We start from the raw sequence: 21,712 nt of genomic DNA on the forward strand, positions 1-21,712 counted from the left end.
AATATGGGCATAGGCCTTAATGGCCGATACTAGGGGCATAACAACCGTTACGACCCCCGTAACGGCTGAATTTTTATTTTTTTTTCCTGAAAAGTTTGGAATAATATTTAAACAATTTAGAATAACAAAAACATTCCAATTATGTATTCATTTTTTAAAACATGTTTATGATAGCATAACGGTCTACTCTTCGGTGAGAGTGTTGTATCTGGCTGTTTGGTGAAATTATGAACATGGTTACGTGTATCTAATATTTACTCCTCATAATCAAGCATTAGAACTAGAAATCAAAAAAAGGCATAAATACAAATTTATTTATTTTTTGAAAAAAATGACCCTCGGAGCTTTTTATTCACCTAAATCGCTTCAATCTATGATTTTAATCCTAAAAAATATAGTAAGAGTGGTGAAAATCTGTTGTTGAATAATATAAGATTTGAAAGAAAGTTGCGAAGTTAGAAGAGAAGGCACTTGTGTTTGGGAGGAGGGTTAATGCTAATTAAGGCGGCAATGTCTAACCTACAAGTCTACTACATGCCCTTATTTAAGTATCCGAAAGTGGTGGTGGAGAAGCTTGAAAAAATTAGGCGGGATTTCTTGTGGAAGGGGGCAAAACAAAAGCATAAGTTTCATCTTATAAAGTGGGATGAAGTGTGTTAGCTATGGGATCAAGGAGGAGCCGGTCTTAGGGTCTTGGGAGAGATGAATTTAGCGTTATTGGGTAAGTGGGTGTGGAGGTTTGGTATTGAAGATGATAGTTTATGGAGAGAAGTGGTGGGAAGAAAGTATGGGTTTCAAAAAGGTTCTTGGTGGATTAAGGGATCATTGTTGTATCGGGCATTGTTTCTTTGGAAAGCGGTGGCCTTGCTAAAAAATTAGGTTTGGGAAGGAGTGGGGGTTTCTTTGGGTAATGGTGAGGGGTTCAGATTTTGGGAGGATGTTTGGCTACATGATAAAAAATTGAGGGAGTTGCTCCCCCTTTTAGCAGGGATTTTGCAAGAGGTTAACTTGTGAGTGGCAAGGTGCTATTCTTTCCAAGGAGATGAAGTTATTTGGGCTCCTCCTTGTAGGAGAAACTTAAATGAAGAACCGGTAGAGGAGTTGTTGAGATTGTTGGAAATGTTGTGCTAGGCATGCCCTTTGGTCTTACAAAGAGATTTGATGTGGTGATTAGAAGAAAAGTCCAGCAAGTTTTTAGTTAAATCTATCTACCAAATGATTAGTTGCAGGTTAAATGTCAACGGGGTTAGTCACACAGCTTATGCTTTGGAGATATGGCACTCCTCTGAAGATGGCTGCTAGCTTGGCTAGTGTGAACTGTGAAGTAACAAAGTGCCTACAGTCGACAATTTGTGCAAGAGAAAAATGATTCTTCTGAATGTGTTTTATGTGTTACCAGGATGAGGAATCAGTGAATCATCTTTTCATTCATTGCATAGTGGTAAAGAAAGTATGGGAGGGATTTCTTGGCATATGTGGTTCTCGGTGGGTCATGCCGTGTTCCATAGACTCTTTCTTTTTGTCTTGGCATGGTGGGGGTAAAGGGTAGATCAACATGGCTAAAGAGCTTATCATGGAATGGGCGATCAAACCAAAGGCTATCGTGGCATATCAGTTTCCTTAAAATTGGGCAGATTTTTGTAGCGTTTTTTTCTTCTTCTTTTTTTTTTTTAAAAAAAAAAAACCTTTTTCTTGTAATTCTTTAGGCTTTGGCCTCTTTGCAATAAAATCATCAAAGTTCAAGAAAAAAAAAAGAAGAAGAAAAGAGAAGAAAGAGAAATAAATACCTCCCACCTATTGCAATTTAACATGTACATTGTAAGTGTACCAAATATGACTAGAGGCTACATGATAAATAAAGAGACTAGGTGGGCCGTACAACTTTACGGTCCTTATTACTATCATCCAGGTGGGCTATACGATTGTACGCTCACATTCATCAACATTAACATAATTGATGCATGCGGGTTTCTTCTTCTTCTGTTTGCAGTAATTTTTGTTTGTTTTAATTAGTTTATGCATGTTTAATCTCCTTCAATGTGACAAACAATTGATTTTCATGTTTAGTTCGAAGTTACAATCTGATGGTAGTAATCGGTCACTCTGATCTTTCCCTCTCCATCTTTGTTTTGGTGATTCTCTTTTTGTTGAGCTAGAATTTATCTCCCCTTTTAATGTTTTTTAATACCCTTTTCTATTGAATGTGATGTCCATGATTTTGATTATGATGATGGTAGTGGTGAATATGGTTATGATGATAATATTGGACTATGATGAAGAGCGTAGCATTGCGATGTGCATGTTGGGCAGCAAGGAGGGGGATGATGTGGGCCTTCTCCACCCCACCCCCTGCTCTCTCTCTCCTCGTTTCCAAATGTGGTAGTGATCAATTGTTGGAATTGTATATAGTGGCTGGAATTTATCATTTATTGTTTATCTCTACTGCTATTATTTTTCAGATTCATGATGAAAGTCAGGCCCTTGATTGAGTGGAATGGCTGAACATTATCCATGTAGCCATGGGAGAGGGTATAGATGATTACGACGACAATCTCTGCCGCTATTGGATTTTCTGCTTAAGTTCTGAAAATGTGTTAGTCATGAGTTTTGGTGTTGATGAAGATAGAATGTGGCTTTTGGTTTAAGGCTCCATATTTGATTTGCAGCTTCTTGTTTTGACAATTAAAGAGCTTTAATTGCCCTTTTCAAGAATTTTCACTTCTATTCTTCATATGCCTAGTTGGTTTGCTGTTCACTGTGGGCTTCTATCCTTGAATCCTTCAGCTCGTGGGAGTGAATTTGGTGGTGCTATGCTTGCCATGAGTGGTGGGGTTTTGCTGGGCAGTATCCTATCAAATTCCATGGTTTTAAGTTGTGGTGCAGAATTGCAGGCCAGTAACATCCCCAAGGATCTGTTCTAATTTTGATTGTTTCATAGAGTTTGGTTGTTATCATCAAATCGAATTGCCCCATGTGTTATTTGTATGGGCTGCTCAGATGTCAGACACTGTTTTGGTGATTCATGCCTTGCAGCATCTTTTGGTTTTCGAATTGATGCAGTTGGAGCCGGTTTCTTTCTTTCTTTATTTTCTTCTCTTTTTTTATTAGCTGAGTGCAGATGATGTCCAATGTTAATGGTCAATCTATGCATTAGTGGCTAGTTGTTGCCGTCTGCTCGGGATAGTTTATTTTGCAGTGGATTCATTGATGGAGACTAGGTGCAGGCCAGTGGCAGCTTGATTTTTCTCCAATTTTCGGTGCATCCATGGCCTTCTGATGTTGTTTTGGCGATGTCTTAGATATGGGCATTTTGTCTAACTTTCGAGTAGTCAAAAGCAGGTCACTTGTTTATGCATTGTCAATTTGCAAACTTCATGTGAGAAGCTTTTCCAATCTCCTTGGTATAGGTTTATATCCAGGGCTAGCAGCATGTGGAATTAGGTGCTCTTGCTCGGGTGGTAGACTGTCAGGAGTTTCAACTCCCAGTCAAGGGTTCGAGTACCCATAGGTGGTGAAATTCCTCTAGCATGAGTGTGTGGGGTGTGTGCGTGTGTAAAAAAAATAAAAAATGGGGACGGAAATGCTCATTGCCACTGTTATGATCATTTTACTATTAAACTCAACTACTGTGGCTTCCAGTGACCAACCAACTCCTAATAATAACAAGTCATAGGTAGTAGTGGACGATTCAAAACAACTCTATCTCACATCTGTTTGCTCTGCCTGTCTGATTTTTATAGGAAAACTCTGCATGTCCCACTTCCATGGTGATTGGAGTAGATTGATCTGGAAGAGATCCTGACTACTCAAGGACCTGTTTGAGTCCAATCACGAACTGTTTATGATGAATATATACAGCTTTGTTACTCAGTTCAGCTCACATCAAAGCAAGCTTTCTATTCCTTTCATTATTCCTACATTCCTTGACTGTTGCTCGTTTGCTGATTTTATACAGAGAGAAATTTAAATCAATACAGAAGTTATTATTTTCAAACCAGAGATGTTTCTGATTCAAGTACAAGCGTACATTTGCGTGCGTTTGACAGAATTCATGCAGCCTAGTAGAAAATTTCCAAGAAGGCTGCATGCATGGTAACATCCAGTTTCTCTGACTACCTCAATCAAGAAATAGTTCAGAATTCTCAGATTTACTGAAGAACATGAAAGAATTCAGGTGATCGATGGTTTTTTTTTTTTTGTTGTTGAAGGAAACAAGATGATAACTCTCTCAACCTGTCAAGATTAGTAACGAAAAACTCAAAAGTAGAACCTCTCCAATGTATTTGTCTGAATAACTTCCGACCATAGTTCTGAAACTTGTTGACTTGACTTGAAACTTGTGACATTTCTGCAGGAAACTGGAATTTGCCAGTGACTCGGCCCAGTTACATGGAAACTTGTTGAGTTGACCCACTAATTCGGTCAACTCGACTCACCCTGACTCAGTCTGTGTCAATCATCTAGTCAGAAGTATTTTTAATTAAAAGTAAAAAAAGATTACTTATGCTAGATTCAAACTTGCAACCTCTTTAACATGGACTTGGATTATTGGATAGTGACCCCTCGTGGACTGACCTAGGTACTGGCAAAACTCTGTTGGCCCCACCATGATATATGTGTTTTATCCATTATGTCCATCCATTTTGCCATGACATGAGTTAAAAAATGAGCCGCTTTGCCATCTCATTTTAGGACATGAGTTAAAAAATAAGGTAGATCCAAATCTCTGGTGGACCACACCACAGGAAACAATGGCAGTTGAATGCCCCCCATTAAAAACTTCATGGGGCGTAAAAGTTTTCGATCAAGCTGATATTTATGTTTTCCCTTCATCCAGTTCCGTCCCTTTAACATGTGAAGTTTTATTTATTTATTTATGGTGGGTGTCAATAACCACTGTTTCTGCAGTGTGGTCCACCTGAGATTTTTGGGCATGAGCCGGCAAAATGAATGGACGCCATGGATAAAATACATGCATCATGGCAGGGCCCACATAACACCGACTACTACTGACCTTAGAACTGTTAAGGGTCACTACCAAATCCCACTCCCCCACAATCGGTGTCCATATCTACCAACGCGATGAATGCAGCTGGTATGTTGATGTGTTGGAAACTGTGCGGCCCAACATGATGTATGTGGTTTATATCCAGATGGTCCCTCCGTTTTTCCGGTTCATTTCAGGGCCTGAACTCAAAATGAAACATACCCTAAAACTTTCCAAAGCCCCGTTTGTCTTTTATCCAACTTCTTGATAAGGTTAATGTGAAAGCCTCTTCCCATGCCCGCATGGTGGTGACCTCACACTACAAGAAATACCCTTATTAGGGCGTTTTTATCACAGGTGGCCATAATAAATGCCACTGTAGATGGTAATTAGGGGCGTTTTTATGTGGCCGCCCGTGTAGGATGAAGCCACCGCCGCACATTCCAAATTTAAAAAAAACCTAAAATATATTTCCCCAAATCGCCCGCCCGAACTCCAAAAGGTGCTTCTTCTCCTGCGCGCCTCTTCTCTCCAAAAACCTTCTCCCCTCTTTCTATTCCTCATCAGGGACGCCTCTTCTCTCCAAAAGAATTCTGCTGCTGCTTATTTGGTTAATTAGCACTCCCTTTATCATCTCTCCCTCTCGTCTCCTGCGCTTCTCCCATCTTTGATTTGGAACTTTCCATCTCCCATCTCCCAATCTCATTCTCTCTCTTATTTCTCTTCCTTTCTTTTCATTCTCAGGGTTCTTAGATCAGATCTACAGCTACAGATCGAGTACGCCCAGTAACCTACGGACGTGGTCATCAACGGTGAAGAGAATAGAAGAAATCCGAGAAGGCACTTAACGGTACTCTCTCTTTCTCTCTATTTTTTCTCTTTTGATGGCCAGAAATTGGGCAGCATCCATGGCAGCGGCAGCCATGTCCGCCGCTGTCCATGGCCCCCTACATGTTTGAAGTAATGCTTCAACCACGATTGGTAAACAAATAGGCCCTCACACCTAAAGCAAATATGCTGGCTAGACCTGGGGTACCCTCTTTCGATTAACTATTTCAGAACATTGGAATCACTTTTTTATTTTATTTTATTTTTTTCCATCTCTTCTAACCCTATTGGTGATTGAACAGAACATCTGAATCACTTTTGTTTGATTGCACAATGCTTCTCCCTTCCTATCTGATTATACAGCAAACATCATTATGCATGTCAGCTCAACTTCTCCTCCTTCTCCATGGATCTGAAAGAAATCAGGTCTAGTGGTCTGATACTATTAGCTTCTCCACAATCTAAACAAGTGGACCTCCACCGCATTTAAATCTGTTTTTATATATATTTTTTTATACCTAGATTTTTGTCATATGAGTGCAGGCTGCATTTGGCTTGATTTTTGGGCCAGGGAATTCACAATGGGCCCACCTGACAAACAGCCTAGCTCTCTACATGCGCTCCATGTTAACACGCATGCCTATGAATCCTGATGTCTCAGTCTTGTTAGCAGGCCTATATAGAGTTAGTCTCATTTCAACCCCAGTCATGTTCAATATAGTTATGCTATGTTTTTGCTAACTTTATCTTATTTCAAACCCTTAAAATGGTTTTATTGTATAGTCTTTATGACACTTGGGTGGGATTTAAATTGATGAGCTGCAGGATGAAAGTAGAGGGAAAAGAAATTAGTGCAAAAGCTTCTTGAGTAGCATCTTATGCCCTTTTCTTTTTCTCTAAGAAAGGAACAATCATAAATACATTCCCATTCTTTACTAGCAGTGTGTGTTCTGAGATTGAGATCTATGAATTTGATGTAAATGAGTGAAACTTAATCTTGTACACATGAATGGTCTTGAGAACTGTTCCTGTACAAGTCTTGGTAGAATAAGCTTTATTCCATGAATGGTCTGATTATACAGCTTTAATGGTAGGACATTCAAATTGAAGTAGCTTGTCAGGAAACCTTTGTTTATGCCTTGCCTCAAAATCTTTTTTTATAACCTGATATTGGTGCAGGTACACTTACAAGTTGGGGCATAGGTTATTCAATGGTCCGTACATTTGGAGCCAGACATATCACTTCAAAGCATCTCCTTATCCTGGACAGGATTCTTTACAGTGTGTAGTAATTTTTCGTGACATGGGAAAGGTAGGAACTCTCTTGGAAACCTTTCTCATACACATAGATTGATGGTTTTGCATATCTTATTCCTCTCCTTTCATTTACAGCGTGTAGTAATTTTCGTGAATGCTTAGCATTTTTATTTAATTATTTATTTATATTCTTAGGTGGGAAGCGCCTTGATCCTGTGGGTCTAGGAGATGATGATCAATGCATTGAGGAGGGAGCTTCACACTCCAGCTTCTGATCGTTCTTGCATTCATCTGGAATTTGACATATTTGGGACAGGACTTGTGTAAGTTTCCTTTGGATTTTATTTGATGCAACTTCAGAGCCACAATGTCTAGTCCCAAGGAATGGCCTCCAATGCTCAGAAGAGAGATGAACAATATGAGGGATTGCATGCTGAAATATCTTCTCTAAGAGAAACCATGGCTGATAGAGATGCTCAAATATCTTCCCTAAGAGAAACTATGGCTGAAATGTCATCCTTGAAAGAAACTATGGTGACATTCATGTCCGCCATAACGAATCCAAGCATTAATCTAGCTACAATATTAGGTGTTTCAGCTAATCCCAACTTGAACCAACCGTCCTCATCATCCAGCCACTTGGTTACAACCCCTATGGTAATTATATTATATACATGTATATTTTTATGTGTAATATGTTTTCAATTATACATAGTTCAATCTGTATATGATGATTGACGTTGATTTATCGTTTGTAGAGAGACTTGGCAAATAAGGGGAATTCTATGAGTTGCACTAATGTGACTCAAGTTCTTCTTAAGAGTATTGTAAGGCCTGGGGATACTGTAGCTAAAGGAACTGTTTTGAGCATGGATCCACTGACAAAAGTAGGGGGGCATAAACTTGGAGTTGGTTTCTGGAAAGTATCTGTTCAAGTGGCAATTGTACGTGATGAGGATTTGATAAGGTCCCGTGGACGATATAAAACAATTGGGGATGCAATTGGAACGGGTATTGCTTGGCCCACTACTTTATGTATGGTAAGTTTATTTATTTATTTTATTTTATTTAAGCAGTAGAACTTATTGTATGAGATCTTGAATACTAATTGATTTATTTTTGTTATTTTTTGTAGGTTGTAGACAGAAATGGATGATGACTAAATGGGAGGATTTTTTATTAAGTATTTGGAACTAAATGGATTCAGACTTTTGGATTGAGTTAGATACATCTAAACGGTTTATTTTTATCTTAGTTTAATCATAGAGGGCACATCTAAACTCATTTAATCTCTTTTGTTTTATTTATGGTAGTTCTATTTACTGTAGTGTAGATATCATCATCGATCAGCTAGTTCTGACCATCCAACCAATGTTTACTCACATTAAAGTTCACAACTATGAGAGGTGGGTCCACAGTTATAGACACCCATTACTCTGTTTTGAAATTTGCACAATACACTTGAGCTCATCCAATTGCAGGGCGGCACACACTAGGAACCTTCAGGTTCTATTTATGAACACAGGATGCATTTTGAAAAGGGTAAAGCATTAGCTCGACGATTCCGGCCTGTATTGATTGGTGAGTATTTATATGTTCTCCATCCTTTTGGCACCAATACACTTTCTAAAATCATTCCGTTTCTTTTCTTTTTACAGGTGGTCACTTGGTTATCATATTTGTAGTGTAAGAGTTCTTATCATACCTTTTAGTAAATTTGCATGTAAGTCTTAGGCTCCATTTGGTCATCATATCAATCTTTATGAATATAATTTTTTCTCAAACCAAATGGAGCTTAAGCCCTTTTTTAACTCCGTCAATGCAACTTCTTGCATTGCCAGTCCCAAGCCCAGGTAAAGGAGGAGGGAAAAGGGCGTTAAGGTGAGTTGTGTCCTTGTCTTCCATTTTATTTTACATTGAACCTTTTTTTCCCCCATTTTGTAATTTATTAGAAGATTGTGCTAAAAGTTGTACCATCTTTTTTCCTGTCTGACAGAGCTCACAGTCGTGGCGGAAGGCAATAAATTCCAGGTTAGTTTGAACATTATTGCTGGCCATTAAAATGGGCCTGTCGTTTTTTATTTTCCCATTTATTAGTTGGTAAGTTGGCATAGCAAATGCTTCATTTAATTATTCATTTGTCGTTGGTTTGATATCAATCGGTCAAGGTCTGCGAGAGATCATTAAGAGATTCCCAAAGGATCCAAAAGATGCAACAAACAAGGTAAATATGTTATCAAATATTTTGCCTTTTTACGTTATTTTGCTGCATTTTTAGTGTTTTAAGGATAAAGTAACAGTGATGTTTTATGTAACAGAACCTGGTTTGTGGGAAAAATGTACTGATCGATATGAGCATACATACTGCATATGTAAAGGCTATCCGAGCTGCCCAACATTTCATATACGTGGAGAACCAATACTTTCTCGGGTCATCATATAATTGGTCCAAATACAATGATCTAGGTGTGCAGTATAATCTTTTAGGAGTTAGTCTTGGTGCCTACTATAGTTCTATGTAGGGAAATAAAGACGTTTGGTTACTGGATTGTTCTTAAAAGAAATGCCAATATAATAATCATTGAGGTATTCCAAAACGGTTACATAACGGCTGTTAAGGAAAAAAAAGGCCCCATAATGGCCCGTTACGGGTACGAAACATTTTTTTCCCCACAAAAAAGAGCGCCATAAAAGCCATTATGGCCCATATCGGAATGGTAATGGTGATGGCCATTATGGTCACTGTTACTGTTATGGACTACCTCGATGATCATGCATATGATTGTTTTCATTTTTGTTATGTGCTATTGTTATAATGGGACATGCTGGCTTCCATATTCATTTTGCGTTTTACTTCCACGTTTTAATTAATAGAAAAGTCCGTGTGTGCTCGTGGGGTGAGGATAGGACTTCGATCTCACATCCACTGGAAAAAGGAAGCCCACTTTTTAAATGGCAGTTTCCTATTTGTGTTGTTTCTCTTGTCATTGCAGAAATATGGAATGCCGATAATACTTCCAAAAATCATTCATTGCATATACTAAAATATGTATTCATCTGGTCATTGTCGTCATTGTCTTGTACCAGCCATATTGAAAATATCACCGATATTTTTTAGAATATCTTGGATTTTTCCTAATACAAAAAAAAGGGAAATTTTCGCTATATTTTCGAAATAGCAACAATATAATTGTATTCTCCTGATAATAGTGTGAGCTTATTGCGGTATTTTGTTTTGGAATGTTTATTCCTCCCTCCCTCCCTCCCTGTCCTAACCATCCAATGGATACACATATCAGATGATGGCAAAAATTATATGGTATGGTTTCATGCTAATTTTCACCTTCTTTTTCCCTGCAACATTTTCATGAATTAAAAATTAAAAATCTCCAGGGAAATTCTGGCACCAACAAATAGCTGTGAATGAGATTTGTCACTACTGTCTCAGCTATTTTCAGTTGGCTGGAATCCTCACTATTGATTGTCAATAGTTAAATGACCGGCTGCTGACTCAACCCCACTCTACAAAGGCCAGGGACTGCTGGCACATTTCTAAGAGTAAGAGGCAGTCATTATCATAATTTAGTGTGTGGGGGAATATACCTGTCTGTTGCATATTTCTCTTTAATATTTGTGCGAGGCTATTTTTTCTAGGGTTCTTTTTTTTCTGCTATCTTGGTAATTAGCTGCTTATGATGGTACCTAATTCTGCTCGTTGGCAACTCTAAAATTCTAAGATCTTTTTAACCAGACAAGAATTCGCTGCTGTTAATTTACTTCAAAATTTTCTTGAGTTCAACATTTCCAACTTAAGAATTTCAAGGAGTTTTGGTTATTGTGCAGGTGCTAACAATTTAATACCAATGGAAATTGCTCTTAAGATTGCAAACAAGATCAAAGCGAATGAGAGATTTTCTGCCAATATAGTTATCCCAATGTGGCCTGAAGGTGATCCGACAAGTGTTCCTACCCAGAGGATTCTTATTTGGCAGGTGATCTCCACCGACTGTCTTTGATTTTAGTTTTTATTAGTAGGAATCTTAGACATCTTGAGAGGCTTTAGACATTGAATGGGAAATTTAATTTACATTTTTTTTTATATATATATATATAAATTTTATCATTCATCCTTTTGTACTCTGTATGATGTAATGTTTATTTATATGGAGACCTTTTGATTGCTGCAGAATAAAACAATGCAAATGATGTATGACATAATTTATAAGGCCTTGGAAGAGGTTGGGCTTGAGAAAACATATGTGCCACAAGATTATTTGAATTTTTTCTGCCTTGGCAATCGTGAGGCTGCAGATGGAACCGATGCTTCATGTGGAAGTCCTGCGGCAAACACTCCCCAAGTAATTCTTTTGTTCCTGAAGCATTTTTTGTAGTTTTATATTTCATGACCTTTTCTTTTCTCTTTTGTTTTGTGGGTAAGCTGGAATCAAGCCTATGACTTCATTCTCGTAGTCTCTCTTTACCACATGGACATTGGGTATGGTTTGAAACTTGGAGCTGAGACTCTGTATTCTACTGAGTCACTCAATTTTTCTAGAAACCAAGCACCGAATGATGCAGTAAACTCACTTTGTGCTCATGTGGTTTGATTCTGGCTTAATTATTGACTTGGTTAGGAACCAACTCAATCTTGAGTCAATTATGGATGCCTGTTTTAAAATCTATCTGTAGCACCCATGCCTGTACAAGGCATACCATCTACATGCCACCATATGTCCCAGCATGACAAGCAGGTGCAAGATCCAAGCCATCCATCAGGTGGGTTCAGACAGTATGAAATAACAAGTTTTATGGAGCTTGAATTTACCATATTCAACATGAAATTCTGCATGATACTAAATATTGATGTTTCTCATCAGTGCTTACAGTGTGACGAATGATGCAAGCATTCTGACGAATGATGTGAATGGTCATCATGTCATGTTGTATTGCTTCAAAAACTTTTAAGGAACATACTAAGGTAATTTCTGATGAAGTTTATCTGAATTATAACTATTTCTTTGGTAGAATTTTTTGATATTTGCCAATAGTATTTCTTTGCCTTGAGTAATAGGTGTTCTATATCTGCATTACTTGATATCTGTTAGTCTTGTTACCAAATAGGGGCTTGTCACACAAGTTTTGTATATCGATAAACATTTTTAATTGAAAACATTTGAAGCTATCTACCTTGTAGTTTGAAGACTTGCTTTAATGATCCAAATAGGAGCCTGTTGAATTTTGGGCCGGGTTACTCTTGTCTGCTTCACTGTCTTTTCATCTCTATTCTCATTTTAGTTTTTATGAAATCGGTTTATTGGGTAATTCAAATTCTTGTCATTCAGTCCTACGATTTTGATAGTGATGCAAATAGAGATTTGATAGTTACTATTATCGGCACTTTTAGCGGCATTTTTGAATTTCTTATCAGCAGTTGTTACAACTTTCACCGCCGTTTAGAGTAACTTTTAGTACCATTTCTAACAAATTTTACCTGCGTTTCTTATAACTTTTACTGGCGTTGTTTACAGTTTCTACCAGCGTTTCTCATCACTTTTAACTGGCATTTCTCACGCAGCGTTTTTATATTTTGTATCGGCGTTTCGTACTTTTTACCGGTGCTTCGTACAGTTTTTAGCGGCCTTTTACAGTTTTAACGGCGCTTTTATATTTTTACCGGCAGTCACTAGAAGCGCCGGTAAATGTTAATAAAGGCCAATATAATTTTGACTTCGGCGGCCATTAAAAACGCCGCTAAAAAGGTGAGACTGCCGGTATACAGCGATTTAGCGGCACGTGCCCGACCGCCGGTAATACTTGTACCGGCGGTTTTTAGGGCTTTTAGGAGCGGTTTTGGCCGCTGGTAAAGGACTATTTTCTTGTAGTGTCACTTCCTTAGCTTTGGTATTGATTTGTTTGTATACTAAGATTATGTTATTGACTTGAGTATAAAAATACATTTGATTTGGAGTTGCCACTATTCAAATGCAGCTTAACATCTTTGGCTGGCTAGAAACTGTAGAATTACTTAGGGATCGAGGAATTACACGAGTCATTAATTCAAGTGACTCTCACGATTAGATCCTTGCTCTTGCTCGGGTGGTAGACTCTTGGGAGTTTCAACACTCAGTCAAGGGTTCGAGTATCCATAGGTGGTGAAATTCCACTAGCGTGAGTGTGTGAGGTGTGTGTGCGTGTGTTAAAAAAAAGTGACTCTCATGATTGGTTTGCGACTGTAAATTCTAAGTAAGGGCCTCAGTGATGAAAAAGTAGAGGTGGGCATGGGACGACTCGATCCGGCTAACTTGACTCATCCTACTCGTTTAGATCTGACATGACCCGAATTGAATGGGTGAGTTGGTTTAAACCGAGTAGGCTTTGCCCAATCCGAACTCAAACCGAGTTAAGTTTGAGTTACATAGTAACTCGACCCGACACTCGATTTGGTTAAAACCGACTCGATCTAAAACCCATCTCCCTAACCCTACCCGCCACACCCTAACTCAACCCGATCCCAAAATCTCTATCTCCCTCCCTCATCCTCCTCATCTTCCAAGCTCGACCTTTCTCCCTCTCACTCCCTCATCTTCCTCATCTTCCAAGCCTAGCAACCACCATCACCCTCCTCCTCCTCCTCATCCTCTCTCTCCTCTCCACTCTCTTGGTCTCTCCCTCCCTCATCTCTCAATCTGACTCGGTGCCAACTTGACCTGACTTGGTACTTCTAACCGGATTCGACTCGGTCTAGATTAATCTAGGCCAGACCGGATTCCGTATCGAGTCGGATTGAGTTCGGGTTAGGCCTATTTCAAAACCGGAACAAGTCGAGCTAGCCCTAACTCGGTCCGACTCGACTCGATGCCCAGGTCTATAAAAAATGAAGGGATTAAGTATTTTTTTTCTGCCCGCACAATGTGCGGTCTCTACTTCATAAGATTTTACATTTTTTTAAAATTTAATATAATTTTGACATTTTTATATTTGGTTGTACTTCGAATAGCCCATAAGGGTCGGACAAGTGAAAATAAGATAAAACTATCTAGCCTTACATTGCAGAGTTAAGTGGCCCCAGGTAAGTAAATAAAGTAAAAATATAGTGAGTAAAATGAAATGCCAGCTGACATTTTTTCTTAGGATTTAAGATCTTAGCTAGACAAATGAAGTAAAAAAAAAAAAAGAGGAGGGAGAATAATGCAGAATGTGATAGAAAAAGTTGTGGATATGGTTGATGCACTTAGAATGTGTGGAGCGAAATGCGAATTAAATAGAGATGGGCAAACTCTCAACTTCAATGACTTCTTTCATGATCGTTTTTGCCTCATATGTCAGACAACATGTTAGCATGTTGGAAATCTTCAAGATACCTCGAGCAACACCTTCAGATAAACTCCAACTCTCGGACCCTCTTTGTATTTTCCTCTTTATTTTTACTCTCTCTCTCTCTCTCTCTCTCTCTCTCTCTCTCTCTCTCTCTCTCTTTCCTTCTCTGTCTCACTTTCCTCGTTCCTCTTCGTATTTCCCTTCCTTCGTCCTTCGGGTTCCTTATATAAGAGTTGGCAGTCACATTCTGTTGCCAACGACCATAACTCATCGGGTTGCGTTGTGGGCACCCATAGTTCAAACCATAATATATATATATATATATATATATATATATATATATATATATATATATATATATATATATATATATATATATAAAAGTTAAAAAGTAATGATGACTTTTATATATTTATTTTATAATAAATTTATATATACATATATATTTATTTTTATAAAAGTAATCATTACTTTTTAACTTATATATATATATGTATATATTAAGAAACGTAATGATTAGTTTTTATTTTTTTCTACAAATTGTTTAAATACTTGTATCTTAATTGTTGTCTATCCATTTTTGGTAATCTTAGTTTCGTTAGAAAGATAATCAGATAAGCTTCTTGACAAAACTAAAATCACTTCAGTCGGATCTCGTTTGACGTTTCAAAAATACGACCGTTTAGTATATGAAATCGCTTGTTTACAATTTGACCGATAGTCTGTTTTCAATAATCTTATGCTCATTGGAATCTTTTCAATGCAATTGAAATCACTTTAATCAGATCCCGTTTGACTAGTCTAAAGTCCAGTAAGAAATTTTATGGCTTTGGCTGCTCGACAATGCGTGGTTTTGGTAAATGGGCCGGTTCTTCCTCATCATAACTCGGATCGGAGGAAACTTAAGTTCGTTAGGAAGATCATTTGACTTCATTTTTAATGAACCATAAATTATCTTGATCGATCAAAATTTGCTCTCAATAATACCATGACCACTTTATGTACAAGGACGACCGTACTTTCATCAATTTTGATTATATGACCTCTCACACCTCAACACAACATTATTCGGGAAGACTAAGTAGTACAGAGAGTGAACATTGGGTAGAGAGAGTTCTTTTTATCCTTTTTTCACATATCAGTTGCTATGTATAGAGAGTTTCCGGGGTTTTGGAATTCAAATGCACAGCCGTGACTGAATTGCTGCTTGATTTGATGCTAGCCAATCGAGTCCATTGATAAATCGCTACTCATAGTTTGACCTGTTTGGATTTTCAATGATTTCTAAGTCAGTAAGAGATAATTTATTGAAGTAAAGCTGAAACTCAAAGAGTGGCTAGTGCTCATTTTAGATGTGGTGTCTACAATCATTCATACCCTTGTGAAGAACATACAAATATCAACCTTTTCAAAGTTTTTATTTTTAATTGTGGGTATTCGATCACTATGTTTCCCATTGTGTGGTCCACTTGAGCCTCGGATCTACTTCCTTTTTGAGTTCATGCCCAAAAATAAGGGGGCAAAACGGATGAACGGTTTAGATATAAAACACAAGCATCACATTAGGTCCCACCGTGTGGTCCATTGTGTGGTCCACTTGAGCCTCGGCTCTGCTTCCTTTTTGAGTTCATGCCCAAAAACAAGGGGGCAAAACGGATGAACGGTTTAGATATAAAACACAAGCATCACATTAGGTCCCACTGCACCCAACACACTCACACACTGGGGCTGGTGTTGCCTGGTGTTTGACCAGATGGGAAGCGGATTGCGTACTTAGTAACGCAGTAGGATATATCATACAGAGTAAACTCCATAGGCCCACCATGGATGCATGTGTTTTATCATTGTGACAAAGAACTTATACGGCCTCGCGAAGTTTTCAATAGGGAGTCGTGTGGTGTGGCCTACTGTAGCCTTGAATTTACCTTAATTTTTTGGACTCCTTTAATACTGTGATCTCCAGAAATGGATGGGGTGGATTTATCACGAGTACCTTTGTGGCCCACATAGCTTCCAACCACCCAAATCGGGGAAGAAGAAGAAAGGAAGGCAGGAGAATGGACACTCTTCTTCGACGGAGCCGCAAATTCAAAAGGGAGTGGGGTAGGAGCAATACTTTACTCTCCCGATGATGTCCCAATTCCCATCTCCAGGCGATTGGCGTTCCAATGCACCAATAATGTGGCTGAGTATTAAGCATGTATTGCTGGTATAAGAGAAGTCATAATCCTCAATGTGAAGAAGTTACGAGTCTTCAAAGACTCACAACTCGTCATCAATCAGACGAATGACGACTGGAAGACCAAGGATGAAAAGCTGATCCCGTATCACGTCTATCTGGAAAATCTGACTGAGGAATTTGAAGAGATCACATTCTCTTACATGCCTCGAGCTAAGAATCAATTTGCGGACGCTCTGACTACCTTCGCCTCGATGCTGGAAATTCCAAAAGGAGTAGCTGAATGGGAACTCACCGTTGAACTCTAGGTAGAACCTGCGTTCTGCCTACAGATCGACGAAGCCGAAGCCTCTCCGAACGATCAGCTATGGTACAGAGACATCAAGGAGTATCTCAAGCATCAGAAGCACCCAGAAGGAGCGACATCAACCGATCGTCACACTATCCAACGACTAGTGGCCTAGTTCACGATCACCGGAGGCATCTTTTACAAGTGATCCTTCAATCAAGTCCTTCTCCATTGCATGGATGAAACAAAAGCAACACAAGTCATGCCAGAAATCCACGAAGGACTATGCGGTTCGCATATAAACGGATATATGATGGTAGGTTCGGGAATCAAATACCTGAGACTTGCTACTTCCTCAGGTTTATAGCATGCTACTGTATTCTATCTGTTAGCTATTCGAAGAGCTTAGGAGCTAGAGGAATGCTCTTTTTCTTTCCTTGTTCTTCCTTGAAGTTTGAGTGAGTTCTGGGGTGGACCTATCTTATCTAACCGAGCGATAGGGCTCCGTAAAGTTGATCATTACGAATGTGACGATTCATTCGATTGGGAGGTTCAATGCGTTTCGAAACCCTCCTCCTCATTTAGATTCCTGCTCCTGCATCGGGAGTTAGAAGATCCTACGGCTTGGTTACTATTGGCTAATGATGGAGATAAATTGTTGCAAACATGTCAGGAAATGCTTCAAGTGTCAGGAACATGCAAACCAGATCCATGCGCCTACTTCCGAACTCTACAACTTGACAACACCATGACCCTTCTCTATATGGGGACTTGATATCATCGGCAAGGTCAACCTTAAAGCTTCAAACGGGCATGAGTACATCCTGGTGCCGGTAGATTACTTCACCAAATGGATAGAGGCAACATCCTACACCACCATCGCAGCATTGCATGTGATCAAGTTTATGAAGAACAATATCATCAGTGGGTACGGGGTTCCTCATGCTATTATTACAGACAACGAAACTCCGTTAGTCAATAAAAGGATGGGCGATTTCCTCGACAAATTCAAAATTTAACGTCATGGGTTAAGCCCCTACCATCCTCCTCAAATGAATGGTGGGGTCGAAACTGCAAATAAGAGTATCATCCGCATACTGGAGAAAATGGTCAAAATATATCGTGACTGGTCGAAAATGCTCCCATACGCACTCTGGGCTTATCGGACGTCTGTACGGTCTGTTACAGGCGCAACTCCATACGAACTCGCATACGGAATGGAAACAGTACTACCAGTCAAAATCGAAATCCCATCACTCCGAGTATTGCTGGAGAACGAAGTCGAGGAAGGTGAGTGATAACAAGCAAAACAGAATCAACTGCATTTGACAGACGAAAAGCGCATGCGTGCGCTAAGTCACTCGCAATGCTACCAAAGAAGGATCACACGAGCCTACAACAAGAGGGTCCAAAAGAGAAGCTTCAAAGTGGGTGACATGGTCATGAAGCATATCCTACCACCGCACTTGCCAGATCCTAGAGGAAAGTTTAAACCCTCATGGGACGGACCGCTGATCATTCGGGAGGTACTTCCAGGAGGTGCTTTTCGGCTCACCAGTCTGAGAGGAGAGATCTTCTTGAGCCCATCAACGCCGATAACATAAAGATCTATCATGGGTAACCATACATAACCTTGTCAATGATTACAATCGCAAAGTTGTGCCCATCACTTCCCCCAACAAAAAAAAAAAAAAGAGAAGAGAAAAGCACCCTTCGCCCGTAAAAGAAAAAAGAAAAAATATATATATACCCACCACTTCTCCTACTAAAGAGTATATATTGTCTCTCCCAGACCAAAAAATATATATACATATTTGCCATTTCTCCCAACAAAAAAAAAAGAAGAAGAGAGAAAACACAAAAACAAAAAAATGAGGGAGGGGGGACAAAAAGGGAGAAGAAAATAAGGTTATCATCCCCAAATTATCCAACCAACATAAAACAGCTTACGATTGTGATCAAAGACAAGGACAGGAGGGTAACCATTTGGCCGACTATGAAGGATACATCTTCATCTTTTTCGTCACTTTGAAAAAAGAGAGAGAAACATGCCTAAGCAAAAGGGCGAGTTGAAAACCTAAAAGGGCGGCTCGAGTAAAAACAGCGAGCATGTAACGGACTTGGTGAAAATTCGAAAGGGCGCCAAGGGTAAAAACAGCATAGCTACTGAGGGATAGGCAAGATCAAAAACTCAGGACGTAGTGAAAATCCGAAAGGACGCTATGGACAAAAATGACGGGAAAGCCAGTCGTAGTGAAAACACGAAAGGGCGCTATAGGCAAAAATGGGTAACAGATAAAAAAATAATAATAATAAAGTGCAGGAACAGAAGAAGCTGAGGCAACAAGCACAACAAAGAGATATAAGGAAAGGACCAACTCTGAATCAGTATTTTATCAAACTCTGTCCAAAACCAAGGGACGCGATCTTGGACACACTCTCAGGGAACCAAGATCTCTAGTATATAATCCAGATTACTACACGCAAAGTGGGCTGAGCCCAATATTCTGATCCCAATCATCCAAAAGCACAAATCTAAACCCGAGCTAACACAAGTTTTGGCACATACAAAAATATTCTTTCTTGTGAAAAGTCTTTTACATCATATGTCTTTTTTTACTTACAAAAATAAAAACAAGAAAACCAATATATATATATATGTGTGTGTGTGTGTGTGTGTGTGTGTGTGTGTGTGTGTGTGTGTGTGACAAGGTAAGTCTCTATCCTATCTCTCATATATTGACAACCTCTGCCTAAGCGTTTCTACCTCCATGCACAGGTAGAAGACCTCGTCCCTCTCCAAGCGATGTGAAACAATCATGCTCTCATCATACTGCCGCTACACTGCCAGTCGACGAGCCATATTGTAACATCCTGGATTTTCACTGTTTTAGATTTCCAAAAATCCTTGAAAATTTTTCTATTAATTAACTTATAATATCACTTAATGACCATTAACACTCAATGTTAGTTTATACAAGGGTGTACCAGTAAAGAGCCGCACAAGTCCGATTAATCAGACGTAGAAGCCAATGAATCCGCTCGATCACTTGAACATCAGGTATAGTGTAACGTCCCGCCCAACCAAAACAATGTCCTGGGGCGTCTACGTAGGATTTGCCACATGACCGTTCATTTAAGCCACTCATAGTGAGGTATCACAAATAAATTAGACCAATATTAACCCAATTGAATAGACCAGACGGGCCTTGATAGACCTGGTACGGGCCTCCAAGCCAGATGGTCGTTTACACTTAGCGACAACCCGTGCGGGCTATATCGCGACACGGGAAGGTCGGAAAATTATAAAAATTCAAGGGAGCATAGATCTTACTGGGCTTGGGGACCATCACGGACCACAGACCCAGTGGACACCTAGAAGTGGAATCTAGCACTTGCCAGATGCACCCCACCAATGCTAAAATTAGAATCTGGCACGTGTAAATAAAACTGAAATGTAAGACATTTCAACTGTCAGATTTCTTCATAATTTACGATGAAGGTCTAATGTATTTTTCTACACCCGCCCACAAAAATCTGGGACCCGATCGTGAAACGGTGACCATTGATCGCAAATCGAACTGTTGCGGTAAAACCCCGCATCTGTTTGCCCTCAAATTTTGCATTGCCCTTCATCAGGCCATGGAGAACCTATTCTATAAATTTCATGACCAAGGACCCATCAGAGCAACCCCGTTACTCTTTTAGCATAAAACCAACGGCTTAGAGTAATCATGACCAAATCTTCACTTTCACTAGTTATAAATAGACCACACTATGAACATAGTTAATCCAAACCCTAATCATTGCCCTCGAGAAATCTCAATACCTAATTCATTCCAAAAATGCCCTGATTTTTCGAACAAGTTCTAGACCGCTCGTTGGCGGGCCACTAGTTCCAAAACTATAGAATAATGTCCGTCTCATTGGGCTTGACGTCCATCGCGGGAATCGGACTAGGGTACTGTCCAGAACTGCTCAACTTGAGCCAAAGGACGAGTGCATGAGAAGTGTAAATACCCTAAAGGAAGGAGTTGAAACTTAAGTGAATTGAGTCGTCTACTCTTATACAAAGTTGAGGATTTCGGACTGTCGGTTTGCGACCAAACTATACCCGTGGAGTAAGGATATTTCCCTGCTCATATCCGTATAGCCACGGCCTTGATCAACTATCAGTGACCGTTGAACCGACTTTTAATCATATCTGTCGATCGGCGAGTCCAAATGGCAGGCCGATCATATACATACGTAGATCATCATTAGGGCCAATTATCCAATGGTGGGTGTCGATTCATACGTCCCATAATGGGCCCTAGAGCTTAGAAAGAACCTCTCATAGGTCTAGTATAGTAAAAACCTAACACTTGGGGCCATTTGCACCAATCTGGCATTATTAAAGGGCCTTATTTGGGGCACCCCTCTCCCCATACGAATTTGCCCTAGGGAAGGAAAGAGAGAAGAGAGAAAAGGGAGAAAGAAGAGAGGAAGGGAGAATGGAGGAGAGTGAAGGTGGGCCATAGATCAAAGTGGGGCCCAAGGGAGTCCCATCTTGCAAAACCCTACCTCTCCCTCAAGGAAATTCATCACTTACAACCGGGAGAAGCCCTCTCCGCCGATTGGGTAGGTAAATCTCTCATCCTTTTAGAAACCTCTCATGTTGAGGGAGGTTTTGCATGAGATTCTAACATGCAAGTGCAATGTCTTAGGATTCCGGCCGATCGGCACTGGGTTCGGCGTTTCTAGGTCGTTTTTCGAGACTTCAACAATCCATAGGTGCAGACTATTATCCTTAGGTGGCCTAACACCAATTATAGTTGGAGTTTAATAATTTTGTTTGCTTGTTATGTTGTATGGA

The 21,712-nt window shown here is 39.6% G+C and overlaps 2 long non-coding RNA genes across 2 annotated transcripts; both read left to right on the forward strand.

Moving 5' to 3' along the window:
- The first annotated feature begins 139 nt into the window (after positions 1 to 139).
- LOC131249229 (uncharacterized) lies at positions 140 to 6,874 on the forward strand. The gene is made up of 3 exons (XR_009172746.1): positions 140 to 713; positions 803 to 4,174; positions 5,732 to 6,874. It is a non-coding gene; the product is annotated as an uncharacterized LOC131249229 (long non-coding RNA).
- Positions 6,875 to 8,819: 1,945 nt separating this feature from the next.
- LOC131250161 (uncharacterized) lies at positions 8,820 to 11,034 on the forward strand. Its single transcript, XR_009173098.1, has 3 exons — positions 8,820 to 9,103; positions 9,241 to 9,538; positions 10,916 to 11,034. It is a non-coding gene; the product is annotated as an uncharacterized LOC131250161 (long non-coding RNA).
- The last annotated feature ends 10,678 nt before the right edge of the window (positions 11,035 to 21,712 follow it).

The sequence above is a fragment of the Magnolia sinica genome, chromosome 6 (assembly GCF_029962835.1).
Source record: "Magnolia sinica isolate HGM2019 chromosome 6, MsV1, whole genome shotgun sequence".
In the NCBI taxonomy this organism is placed as follows: Eukaryota; Viridiplantae; Streptophyta; class Magnoliopsida; order Magnoliales; family Magnoliaceae; genus Magnolia; species Magnolia sinica.